The following is a 12266-nucleotide window of genomic DNA, read 5'->3' on the forward strand; positions in this document are numbered from 1 at the left end:
AGAAAAAAAAAAAAAAGTACATTATCACACAGGCAATTTATTCTTTACTTAAAAACCCTAGGGACTAAAGATTAGTTGAAATGCGCAAATAGATGATATAGGTATAAATAGATCTTCCCTTTTGTTCAGTTAGAGAAATGATGAAAATATCAAAGGAAAACATCCAAAATATTGATTCAGCCAAGACTCAAACTCACTCTCTCTCTCTGTATACATACATATATACATATATACATATATATATATATATATATATATATATATGCTATTAGTCCAGCATCAAGTCAGCCTTGCTGCCTGCTCATATGTGTGTGTGTGTGTGTATATATATATGAGAGAGATACATAATATATAGTATAGATAATATGTATAACCTCCCTAGCCTATATATTTTCATTTAAAATAGCCTATATACATAAAATATTCCTAAAGCAGAACTTCTTGAAGAAATCTTTGTATGCAGTATTTCCAGAACACCTTCTTATTCTTTCTCTCTTCACTAATCTTTTTTTTTTTTAATTAAAATGAGAATTTCATAAGGAAAACAGAGATCCTGGAGAGGGATGGGCATTTGGAAAGGAATCCTGGATCAAAGACCTCTATTGTAGCTATAATTCCAAAATTTTTCTCAAACAGCCATTAATCTTTTCCTTAGGAAGTCAAGTCAGCAGGGTTATCACTGTAGCTATTTTTGAATGGAATATGCTTCAAAAACTCTATAGGGTTAATTATGTGCAATTATCTGTTCTCCAGAGATAGACAGAAAGGGGTCTTGAGAACTTTTATGTTTAATAATCACTTTCATTTACTCACATGGATTTGAACCAAAATATGTTAACTGAAAGAGTTAACTGATTTTATAACATTGATAATCTTCCTAAGATTCTGAAATCAGCTATATGAAAATAAAAGGAAAATGGCCCTTGAGACTTTCCACTAGGCTGTTTTCACATCACTGAGTTTGCCTCTATATACCTAGTCTGGTATGGTGCATGGTGTGTATTGGTGCTTAATTAATATTTGTCAAATGAATGAATTTTCACAGTATGGAAAGTGGTTTACGGTCTTCTAAGAGAGGGATAAATGAAAGTTCCCTCTTAATTTGTGCTTGCGAAAGATGCATTTTTGTTAACAATGATGATAAATAACAGGTTGAGATTTTGTTTTATGGTGAAAAACTTTCCAAGGTTAGCATTTATGTTATTTTTACTTGCAGATCCAAAACAGGTAGACTAATCCATATTAAAATATAACCTGTTAAATCATAGTCCTAAGTCAGCACCCTTTTTAAACACTATCTTTTAAGGAGTAATCATATGTAATATATATGTTCCTATTTGTCTCCATTTCATAATCGCTGGCCAAGATAATGTAACAGAGATAATAGAGGCCACATAGAGAATAAACCCTTAATCTAATTTAGCAGTCAGCAAGATATTGCTAAAATAGTCATGATGTATGAGATGAGGATATATTAACTCAGGAGCTCATACAGTTCCTGTTGGAATTGAATCCCTTTTGTTCAAGTAGAGCAGTAATGAGACTATCAAAAGAAATCTATCCAAAACAGTGATTCCGCCAAGGCTAGTCATCAGTTGGCTCAAGAAGGTGCCTTGGGCAAGACACATGGGAACCAACCTTGAATAGAGAAGCAGAGATAACAACAGGTGATGATATTTCTCACTTTCTGAAGTTCAGAAACTCAGAGTGAGCTGTGTGGGCTCTGTCATTCTTTGGCAGGATGTTGAAGTCTTAGTGTGAGCTACAGGTCAGAAGGAATGTGACAGCCTTACATCTTCAACTGAAGCCTAAAAAGCTGGTCAGGCAAAAAACTGTCAGCCATAATAGATAAGAGCAACACTTTGTTAGAAAATCTACACAAAAACAGTTTTTTAGAATAGGATCTTTATTTTGAGTTTAAGAGGTTTTCTTCTGTCCTGCTAATGGGAACATGCGGCTGCCTTCTGATTTTTTACAGCAGAATATCAAAACCATGCAGTTCTACTTGAGTATTATACGTTTGAAATACGGCAAAGAACACTCACAAGAATCATTAGGGGTGTCATCATAATAGATGCTGACTATTGTGGAGCAACTGGAAGCAAAAGATAATATTTTAAAGATTCTATATTACTAGAATGCTTAATACTGTGATTTTATTTTTTTTTAATTTGTTGGAGTGTAGTTGATTTACAATGTTGTGTTAGTTTCAGATGTACAGCAAAGTGATTCAGTTATACATATACATATATTCATTCTTTTTCAGATTCTTTACCCATATAGGTTATTACAGAATATTGAGTAGAGTTCCCTGTGCTATACAGTAGGTCTTTGTTCATCACCTATTTTATATATAGTAGTGTGTATGTTAATCCCAAATTCCTAATTTATTCCTCCCCTACCCCACGTTTCTCCTTTGGTAACCATAGGTTTGTTTTCAAAATCTGTGAGTCTATTTTGTAGATAAGTTCATTTGTATCATTTTTAAAATTAGATTCCACATATGAGTGATATCATATGATATTTGTCTTTTTCTGTCTAACTTACTTCACTCAGTATGATAATCTCTAGGTCCATCCATGTTGCTACAAATGGCATTATTTTGTTCTTTTTTATGGCTGAGTAATGTTCCACTGTATATATGTACATCTTCTTTATCCATTCTGTCAATGAACATTTAGGTTGCTTCCATGTCTTGACTATTGTAAATAGTGCTGCAATGAACATTGGGGTGCATATATCTTTTCGAATTATGGTTTTCTCTGGATATATGCCCAGGAGTGGGATTGCTGGATGATATGTTAGTTCCATTTTAGTTTTTTAAGGGACCTATTCTCCAGGTTCTGTTCTGAACAATATTTAAGGAATACTGCTCTGCATAGTGACTATACCAATTTACATTCCCACCAACAGTGTAGGAGGATTCCCTTTTGTCTCCACCCTCTCCAGCATTTATTGTTTTTGATGATGGCCATTCTGACTGGTGTGAGGTGACAGCTCATTGTAAGTTTTGATTTGCATTTATCTGATAACTAGTGATGTTGAGCATCTTTTCATGTGCTTTCTGGCCATCTGTATGTCTTCTTTGGAGAAATGTCTATTTAGATCTTCTGTCCATTTTTTGATTGGGTTGTTTGTTTTTTTGATGTAGAGCTGCATGAGCTGCTTGTATATTTTGGAGATTAATTCCTTGTTGGTCGCTTCATTTGCAAATATTTTCCCCCATTCTGTGGGTTGTCTTTTTGTTTATGGTTTCCTTTGCTATACAAAGGCTTTTAAGTTTAATTAGGTCCCATTTGATTAGTTTTGTTTTTATTTTTATTACTCTAGGAGGTAGATCAAAAAAGATATTGCTGCAGTTTATGTAAAAGAGTGTCTGCCTATGCTTTCCTCTAAGAGTTTTATAGTGTCTGGCCTTACATTTAGGTCTTTGATCCATTCTGAGTATGACTTTAACACAAATTTTTAGCCAATGATTGTGTTTATAACAGACCTCATCTGAAAAGTGTAACTGCTTTTCACAACATTTAGTTATGAAGTCAGGTGCAGTGACAGGGTTTTGAAACCTTTTTTAAAACATTCCAATAGTAGTATTGTTTTCACATCACTAGACTAGCAATCAGTATTTCCTGATTCTTATTTAGACACTGGCTCATATGGCCAAGCCACAGACTGAGGAGATAGGGATCTTAGAGTACTTTGAAACTCACAAATATGTATATGCAATGATTTCATTTATTTAAAATAAATCGTGACTTCATTAGGTAGCTATGATTTTATTTGCTGGCTCTCAAACATTTAATATCTGATGTGAGAATCTTGGCCTTTTGTTTATAATTTTTCTTTTCCAATTGAAAAATTGAAACCTCTCTTTTCTGAAATGTTACTTTTTAGCTAAATAGGAAGTAAAATATTTCAATGTGATTAAATCTGAGGAAATTATTTTGAAGTGAGACATCAAAATCCATCTGGTTTTAAAGGGTTTTGTTGTTGTTGTTGTAGGAATTAATTACATAACATCAACAGACAAATGAAAGCATAAACTCAAGATCATCAAAATCTTACTTTGAAAGCTGTTTCTGGGCAAAAATTATCCTGGCAGTTGCTGCTGCTGTTAAATGTGTGAAGATCTTCTAGACCATCTGGTTGAAAGTCTCAAATCTCCACTTTCCAAGGGTAGAAATTCAGTGGTCTTCCCCTTAATAGTTGCTTTCATGAGTTTTCAGTTGTACCAGAGGGGCCGTGCTCCAGGAGATAGGGCAGAATCAAATGATGATATGTGAGTGGAATTTAGGATTTCTCATCAGTCAGAGCACAGGAGACGACAGGGAGTGGGGTGGACAGAAAGAGGAAAGGGAGCCACCGTGAAAGAAACAGAAATAGTGTACCTGAAACTGGCCCTGCATTCTGTCTTCTATAAATATTTGGAAATGTGTTAAGCCTCAACAAACAATCTATCATTTGTTAATGCTGTTTTCTCACTAATAGGCATTGCTATGATTTCCGTGTGTCTACTAAAAAAAAAAAAAATTCTTACAGCAGAGAGAAAATTTTTGTAGATAAAAGTCCTGTGATTGCTAAGCATAAAGAGCTAGCTAGTTCTTCCTTCAGACTATTTCTTTCCTTTGATCATTGTCACAGCTGGTCTGATGACACTAGTTTGAATTCATCAGCTGAAACAGAAAGGGAATAATCCTCCAGAGTTAGTAAATGTGAGAAAGTTGTAGTTGCAAGACATAATACTGAATTTACTAGGAAAAATAAGCCAAACATAAAACAAAAGAACCTTAAAAGACCCACTAAGGTAACAAGAGTTCTAAGACAGGCCAAATTAATCTCAGCCATTTGAATTTTAAATGCATGAATTCATATAGTATATGCTTTTTTGTATCTGGCTTCTGTCATTCAGCATTACGTTTGTGAGAGTAACCTACGATGTTACTCATAACTATGTTACTCATAACTATGAGTTATGGTTTGTTCATTCACATGATATAGGGTTGGCCAAAAAGTTCATTCAGGTTTTTCCATAAGATGTTGTGGAAAACCCCAAACAAGCTTTCTGGCCAACCCAATACATTCATTCATGCTACTGGTTGATAAATATTTGGACTGTTTCCAATTTGGGACTATTGCTACTGTTGGCAGCTATTATAATACATACTATTGCTCTTATGAAGAATGTTATACATGCCTTTTGGTGAAGATATGTATTATAATTGTTTCATATACCAAGGAGTAGAATCAATGGTCATGGGATATACATATACTTATCTATATTGGATACTACCAAACACTTTTCCACAGTCGTGGAACCAATTTTGCACTCCCACAAATAATGTAGGAAATTAAGTATTACCTTTATATTCAGGGAAAAGTAATGTCACAAAATAAACATCAGAAGGACACCTTTACATTGCTATATCTTCTTTTTTTTAAGTCAGTCTAAGGATATCTAGACACTGGTGGGAATGATTCATAGGTGACCTTAGGTCACTATTGCTTAAGAGATTCGTAAGGTGTTTCTTCTATGAAGATATTTTTTCCAAGCTGAAAAATATTCAGAAGCACTTCCATATTTGCTAATGGCACTTTTAATGACTTTTAATATAAGTAATGGTACTTTAGAACACAGAAAAATCTTCCTAAAACCTCAAAAGATTTCACATATTGTTATCTAATGATAGTACTGTTTGCTCCATTTTCAGATAATGCAGCTGAGATCCAGAGATGCTAAAAGGTGAACACCTTTGTTTAGAGAGCATCTTTCCACAACAAATCTTGGCCTATGATTGACGTTTTCATGGTACGGGCTGAGATCCTATTTTTCTCAGATACAGACAGAGGTCTATGAGCCAGTCTTTGAAGGATATTTGAATTGTGATTTTAATAGCTGAGCTTTATTTATTTCCAGTAGTCAGTACCACTGTTAATTTGCTTTATCTTCATTTATACATTATTTTCCTTTTTTAAAAGAAATTAGAAATCAAGTCATAGAAAGATTAAGTGCTTTGCTTAATGTTACTAGAAGGTGATATTCCATTTCTGAAGTTCCAGTTAAAATGTCTTTAACTTCTAAAGCATCCAGCATTTTAGCTGCACATATAATGGCTCCTCATTATGACAGATTATTATGTTAGGACTGATTGAGTGTATAAAGAATGAGAACTGCATTATGGTCAAAAAGCCTGGTGTGATAAGGGTCAGATCTATTTCCCAGAATTGGAGTTGCACAGAGTTGCTGCTGTGCATTTATTGCTAAAAAGTATCAGTATCTATGTCTAAGTTCCTTTAAGGAAGTGGGACATTACAGTAATTTTTAAATATAAATTATGGTTGAAATTTGTATACAGCTATTAAGATGATGTTTATGAATTATTTGAAATAGCTAACTTTAAAAGTAGACTATGAAGTTGCATATGCCTTATATACAACTATATACAAATATATAAAAAATATTGAAAGTATTGTATATAAAATATTAATGGTGATTATCATGTGATTTTGGAAATATGGGGGTTTTTTTTGTTTGTTTGTTTGTTTTTGTGCGGAACGCGGGCCTTTCACTGTTGTGGCCTCTCCCGTTGCGGAGCACGGGCTCCGGACGTGCAGGCCCAGCGGCCATGGCTCACAGGGCCAGCCGCTCCGCGGCATGTGGGATCCTCCCGGACCAGGGCACGAACCCGCGTCCCCTGCATCGGCAGGCGGACTCTTCACTGCGCCACCAGGGAAGCCCAGTATGGGTATTTTTTGACAACTTTTTTTATATTTCCCAAATTTTGTAAAGTAAGTATTTATTATTTTAAAATGAAAAATAGAAGTAGTGTGCTAGAGAAACCATTGAAAATAATATTGATAAGCAGAGAAGTGTTCAGTCAACCAGTATTGATAAATAACCATGAACACTTGAATATATACTATCAAGAGAACTCTAATGATTACACGATATTTAGAGCTAAAGTGGTCTCAGAAGGAGTTCTTTTAGCTATGGTGTTAAGAGCACTGTGAACATTCATCCTAAATATGCTAACTTACAGGATAAATTAGGACCTCGGTCAGAACTCTAAACTGCATTAGTATACGGTATTTGTTTTTCTCTTCCTGACTGACTTCACTGTATGACAGACTCTAGGTACATCCACCTCACTACAAATAACTCAATTTCGTTTCTTTTTATGACTGAGTAATATTCCATTGTATATATGTGCCACATCTTCTTTTTCCATTCATCTGTTGATGGACACTTAGGTTGCTTCCATGTCCTGGCTATTGTAAATAGAGCTGCAATGAACATTTTGGTACATGACTGGTTTTGAATTATGGTTTTCTCAGGAGGGTAAGCTATGACAAAGTGAGAGAGTGGCATGGACATATATGCACTACCAAACGTAAAATAGATAACTAGTAGGAAGCAGCTGCATAGCACAGGGAGATCAGCTCGGTGGTTTGTGACCACCTAGAAGGGTGGTATAGGGAGGGTGGGAGGGAGGGAGGGAGATGCAAGAGGGAAGAGATATGGGAACATATGTATATGTATAACTGATTCATTTCGTTATAAAGCAGAAACTAACACACCATTGTAAAGCAATTATACTCCAATAAAGATGTTAAAAATAAAATAAAATAAATAAACTGCATTAGTGCTTATGTCCTTACAAACGAAAAGCACATTTGAAGGAGCACTGGATCTGCTCCAGTGGTTAATGCCATGGGTTTTCTATCTCTTCTGAATCTCTAAGAAGGAATAAAACTTTCAGCTCTATTGGTTTCTTCCTCGTATTTTATGGAACTTGAAGTTTTCATAGAAATATTTCCATGTGCCCTAGATAAATAAAAGATTTTGTAAAAGAAATCATGTGTTTATGTGGGTCTCTCCACACCCCCATCACCTCTAGATCCAGTTGCAACACCACACCAAATTGGTCTCAGAGCATGATAGCTAATGCAGAAACATTTCACACGCTCACAAGGTCTGAAAAAAAAGGACCTCTGTAGTTCAGTATCATTCAGGCCCACTCATTTTACTAGGACTATGGGTACCATATTTCATGTGATATGTTAGAGAATGCATTTGGAATGTGGATGCTGATTCATCGTGATTCACCCAGGTGTTTACAGGTCTGTCAGATACATTCTCATTTTTGTGAGTGGGCAAAGAAGAAAACTCTAATCAACATAACAGTTTTCAAGACTGCTGATGATGACTTTTAAGAATGTCATCATTCTGAGCCTGCAAGTGCCTGTTTTGATGAGCAGGTTGTGACATGAGTCCTTTACCTGACTGATGGTTGGTGTGAGACAGAGGACCAAGGGAAGGGCATGGAATTTAGGAAGCAAGTGCTGACATGGTCATTTCATTCTTTCATGAATTCACACAGCAAATGGTAATGGAGTGCCCTCTCTGTGCCAGGTGCTGATCTCAGCACTGGGTATGTGACTGTGAACAAATCAGACAAGTCCATCCCCTCATGGAGCTCGTGTTCATTGGCATGGTCACTGTGGATACATCTCAGAAATTTTAAATTTCCTTGAAGATTCTGGTGGGCCAGACATTCAGTGCATCATCACCCTAGCATCATTTAAAATGTAATTCTGGGACCATTTGCATCAGAATCACTTAGGACTCTTTTGAAAAATCAGAATCATACTGTCTTCAGATAAGGCCTGGAAATCTGCATGTTTTAACAAGCACCCTACTCCCAGCAGCATCTTCACACTGAAGTTTAAAAACTACTGGTCCCAGAGGGTAGTTCTTATGTTAAGTGCCCTTAATATACATTACACACTACACACACATAGGCCAATAATAATAATAATAGTCTAACAATAACAGCAGGGATGGGAGAAGCCTTTGGGAGGTGATGGCTATATCTATGGCCTTGACGGTGGTGATGGTTCCATGGATGTATACCTGTCCACAAACTCATAAATCGTATATGCTAAATATATATAGCTTTTTACATGTCAGTCATACCTCAGTTAAGTGGTTCAAATTTTTAAAAGCTTTTAAATTTAAAAACTCAAATAAAACCCATTGGTCCAGGCATTTATTTCTTTTTTTAAATTTAAACAAGTGATATTGCATTTTATTAGTTCACATTTTAGTATGATATTTATATTCCATTTTCTATTTTACTAGTTGTCATGTATATTCCTATTGTTTTCATATTCCTCCTTTTGCCAATAGTGTTTTTTAATAAGATTTTCTTTATAAAGACAATTCTAAAATATTTTGATGTTCTTTTTTTATTTTTATTGGAGTATAGTTTCTTTACAATGTTGTGTTAGTTTCTGCTGAACAGCAAAGTGAATCGGCTATACGTATACATATATCCCCTCTTTTTTTTGGATTTCCTTCCCATTTAGGTCACCACAGAGCATCAAGTAGAGTTCCCTGTGCTATATAGTAGGTTCTCACTAGCAGGCATTTACTTCTAATATTTATTATGAAGAAATAATTGCAAAATATTTGAGGCCAGAGTAATTTGCAAACCTTGTGACATAACCAAAATCGTTGACTTGCCATGAAAGCTGTCGTCTTCCCATTCTAACACTCTGTATTCAAAAAGAAGCAGCTGCAGACTGACTGCATTAATGATTTCCAGAACACACATTGAAAAATTAAATAAGCTTAACAGCATGTTTTACTACTCTAATAAATTTCATCATTTCTCTTCTTCCTGTAATTTTTTGTAGATATTTTTGTGTTGAGTTTTTTTCTTCACCAAAGAGCATTAAAAATTTTTCCTGTCAGTTCCATGATGGTGAGTAAGAGGGGGAGAGTTATTTAAGTTCCTAATCAATGCTCTTTTGCTAACATTGGAGGTTAAATAGATAATTTAAAATCACAGATGGAATCCTTACAATTAAAATTACAGATATAGCAATAGACATAAAAGTTTCCCTTAAAAAGCAGCAAATAGAAGAATCACAGCTGTTGTTAAAAGCTGTTTAGGAAGAAATATGAAGTCAGCTTGATTGATAATATTTAATGCCCACTGAACATCTGTTAAAAGCCTTTCTTTCATTTCTTGGTAAGTTAAGGGAGGCAAAATAATTTTCCCTCTACCTTTTACATTCTTGGCTGAGACCCACTCCCACACTCACCCTCACCCCCTATAATAAAAGACAGATTAGCAGGAGAATAGCAAATAGAAGTTTAATAACAGGCATACCTCTTGTATACATGGGAGAGATCCAGGAGAACTAAGTGACTCCCCAAAATGGCCCAAGCCACCACCTTAAATACCATCTCCAGCTAAAGACAAAGGAAGATGTTGCGAGAGGAGGCCAGTTATGGGAGGTTACCAGGAAAAGTACAGAAAACAAGGACAAGGTGGTTATACAGATTTAAGTTCTGCTTTTTCCATTGCTAAGGGTTTCTCGACATTTAGTCATCCTCCTTTTCAGAGGTACAGAGAGGGAGACACCCTTGCAAATGGAGATTTCCCTTGTAAATGTAAATGTCTCTTACAAAAGGGTAACTTCTACTTGGTTTTCAGAACTTTTCCTATATCTGCTCTTTCTTAAAAATAACTAGCTCTAAGTTAATCCTGTGTCAAAGGGGCAGATTTTGGAGAGGCAAATTCTGCTCCCCTTCAGTAATTTCTGAAAACTGAAGGAATTGTTATAAACTTCTTGTTAGCCTAAGCCATATGAGTCGATATCTGGTGCAATAGTATATTATAACATTCTTACTTCTATGTGCATTTTCTCTATAGCCCAGGTCAAATCAAAGACACATCACAGAAAAGCAACTACTGATAACAGAAAATTCCCTAATTTTCTTGTCTCAGCATGGAGAACGGTCATTGTTGAGAGGAAATCACATGACATTATTCATCAACTACTGAAAATTAAGCAAATTTGTTGACTTTGTATACTCTCCTCTTCATTCTTCTGAACCTTCATGTTTCATTGAAACGTGCGGGATGTTTCATCATCCTCTCTGCAACCTTTAAGTTTTGCAAGTTCAGTTTTCTCACCTGGAGTATTTTCTCCCCTTATCTCTCTTCCCTTTTTCTTCACACCTTTTGATTCTTTTTTTTTTTTTTTTTTTGGCTGCATTGGGTCTTCGTTGCTGTGCACAGGCTTTCTCCAGTTGCAGCGAGCGGGAGCTGCTCTTCGTTGCGGTGTGCAGGCTTCATCATTGTGGTGGCTTCTTTTGTTGCGGAGCACAGGCTCTAGGCGCACGGGCTTAGTTGCTCCGCGGCATGTGGGATCTTCCCAGACCAGGGCTCAAACCCGTGTCCCCTGCATTGGCAGGCAGATTCTTAACCACTTCGCCACCAGGGAAGCCCCCTTTTGATTCTTGAAACTTCCACTCATAATCCCCAATCTGGGAAGCCTTTCCTCTTGCGCTGGGAAATTAGTCCCTTTTTCAATCACAGCTCCTTGCACCTGCAGGCAGGATTCTACTTCAGCACACATCGCACTGTGCTTCCTCCTGCTGTTTGCCTCTGGAAGTAACACAGTCTTATTCTTCATGGAACCTCACCTGTGTGGCGGCTGTCAAGCCTCTGGTGGGTCAAAATACCCTAGATTTTCAAGTAGAGGTTGAAGACTTCAGCCTACAAAGGTGTTTTGTTTGGTCCATTCATTCCTGGTTTTGTTGTCATTGTTGTAGCCAGCATTTAAACATTAGGAGATTGCACACACCATACATGTTTGGATTTCTGGCTCTTTTTAAAAATCAGAAGGTATGACAACACTGGGCCTAACACATTACGTTTAAGGAATAGTCCTTTGACATAGGGCAAATACCTTTTCCCTTAATCCCCTTCTGCCATTCGCTCCTGACTCTTGTAAGTATTAAAATTTGTGCCCCACCCCCTGATTTAAATTCCAGATGCCTTAGAATGGAGTGCAAAACATCATATCTAACCCCAAATCATTTTACTCTGAATCTCCATGAACCCTCATATACTCTTAGTCTTGCTGTTCACAAAGTCTTAGACTTAAATGCCATATTTCTCTGTGTCTTTTCATTGAGGCTCGTGGTTGTTCATATGTGTCTAGACATTGTGAGCTCTTTGGGTTGAGAGCGTGTCTGTTTCATTTCTGAATGAAATGTGCATAGTAAATGTTCAATAAATAACAGCATATTCTTTAACTTTGACATGAGGTGTTAATGTGGTATGGCTTTGTGACTCTCAGATTAAATTCTTTTTTATTCAGTATTGTTGCAGGAGGGACTGCGAGATAATACAATAGGACTACTAAGGGAGTTGGAGATCTTCCTAGGGAGACAGAGAATTAGGTCGAAA

The 12266-nt window shown here is 36.2% G+C and overlaps 1 protein-coding gene across 1 annotated transcript in view; it reads left to right on the plus strand.

The window, feature by feature from the left end:
• CHSY3 (chondroitin sulfate synthase 3) overlaps window positions 1-12266 on the plus strand; it is a 278221-nt gene that overhangs the window by 229955 nt on the left and 36000 nt on the right. The gene's annotated exons all lie outside the window — the stretch shown is intronic.

The sequence above is a fragment of the Lipotes vexillifer genome, unplaced genomic scaffold (assembly GCF_000442215.2).
Source record: "Lipotes vexillifer unplaced genomic scaffold, Lipotes_vexillifer_v1.1 scaffold44, whole genome shotgun sequence".
NCBI lineage: Eukaryota > Metazoa > Chordata > Mammalia > Artiodactyla > Lipotidae > Lipotes > Lipotes vexillifer.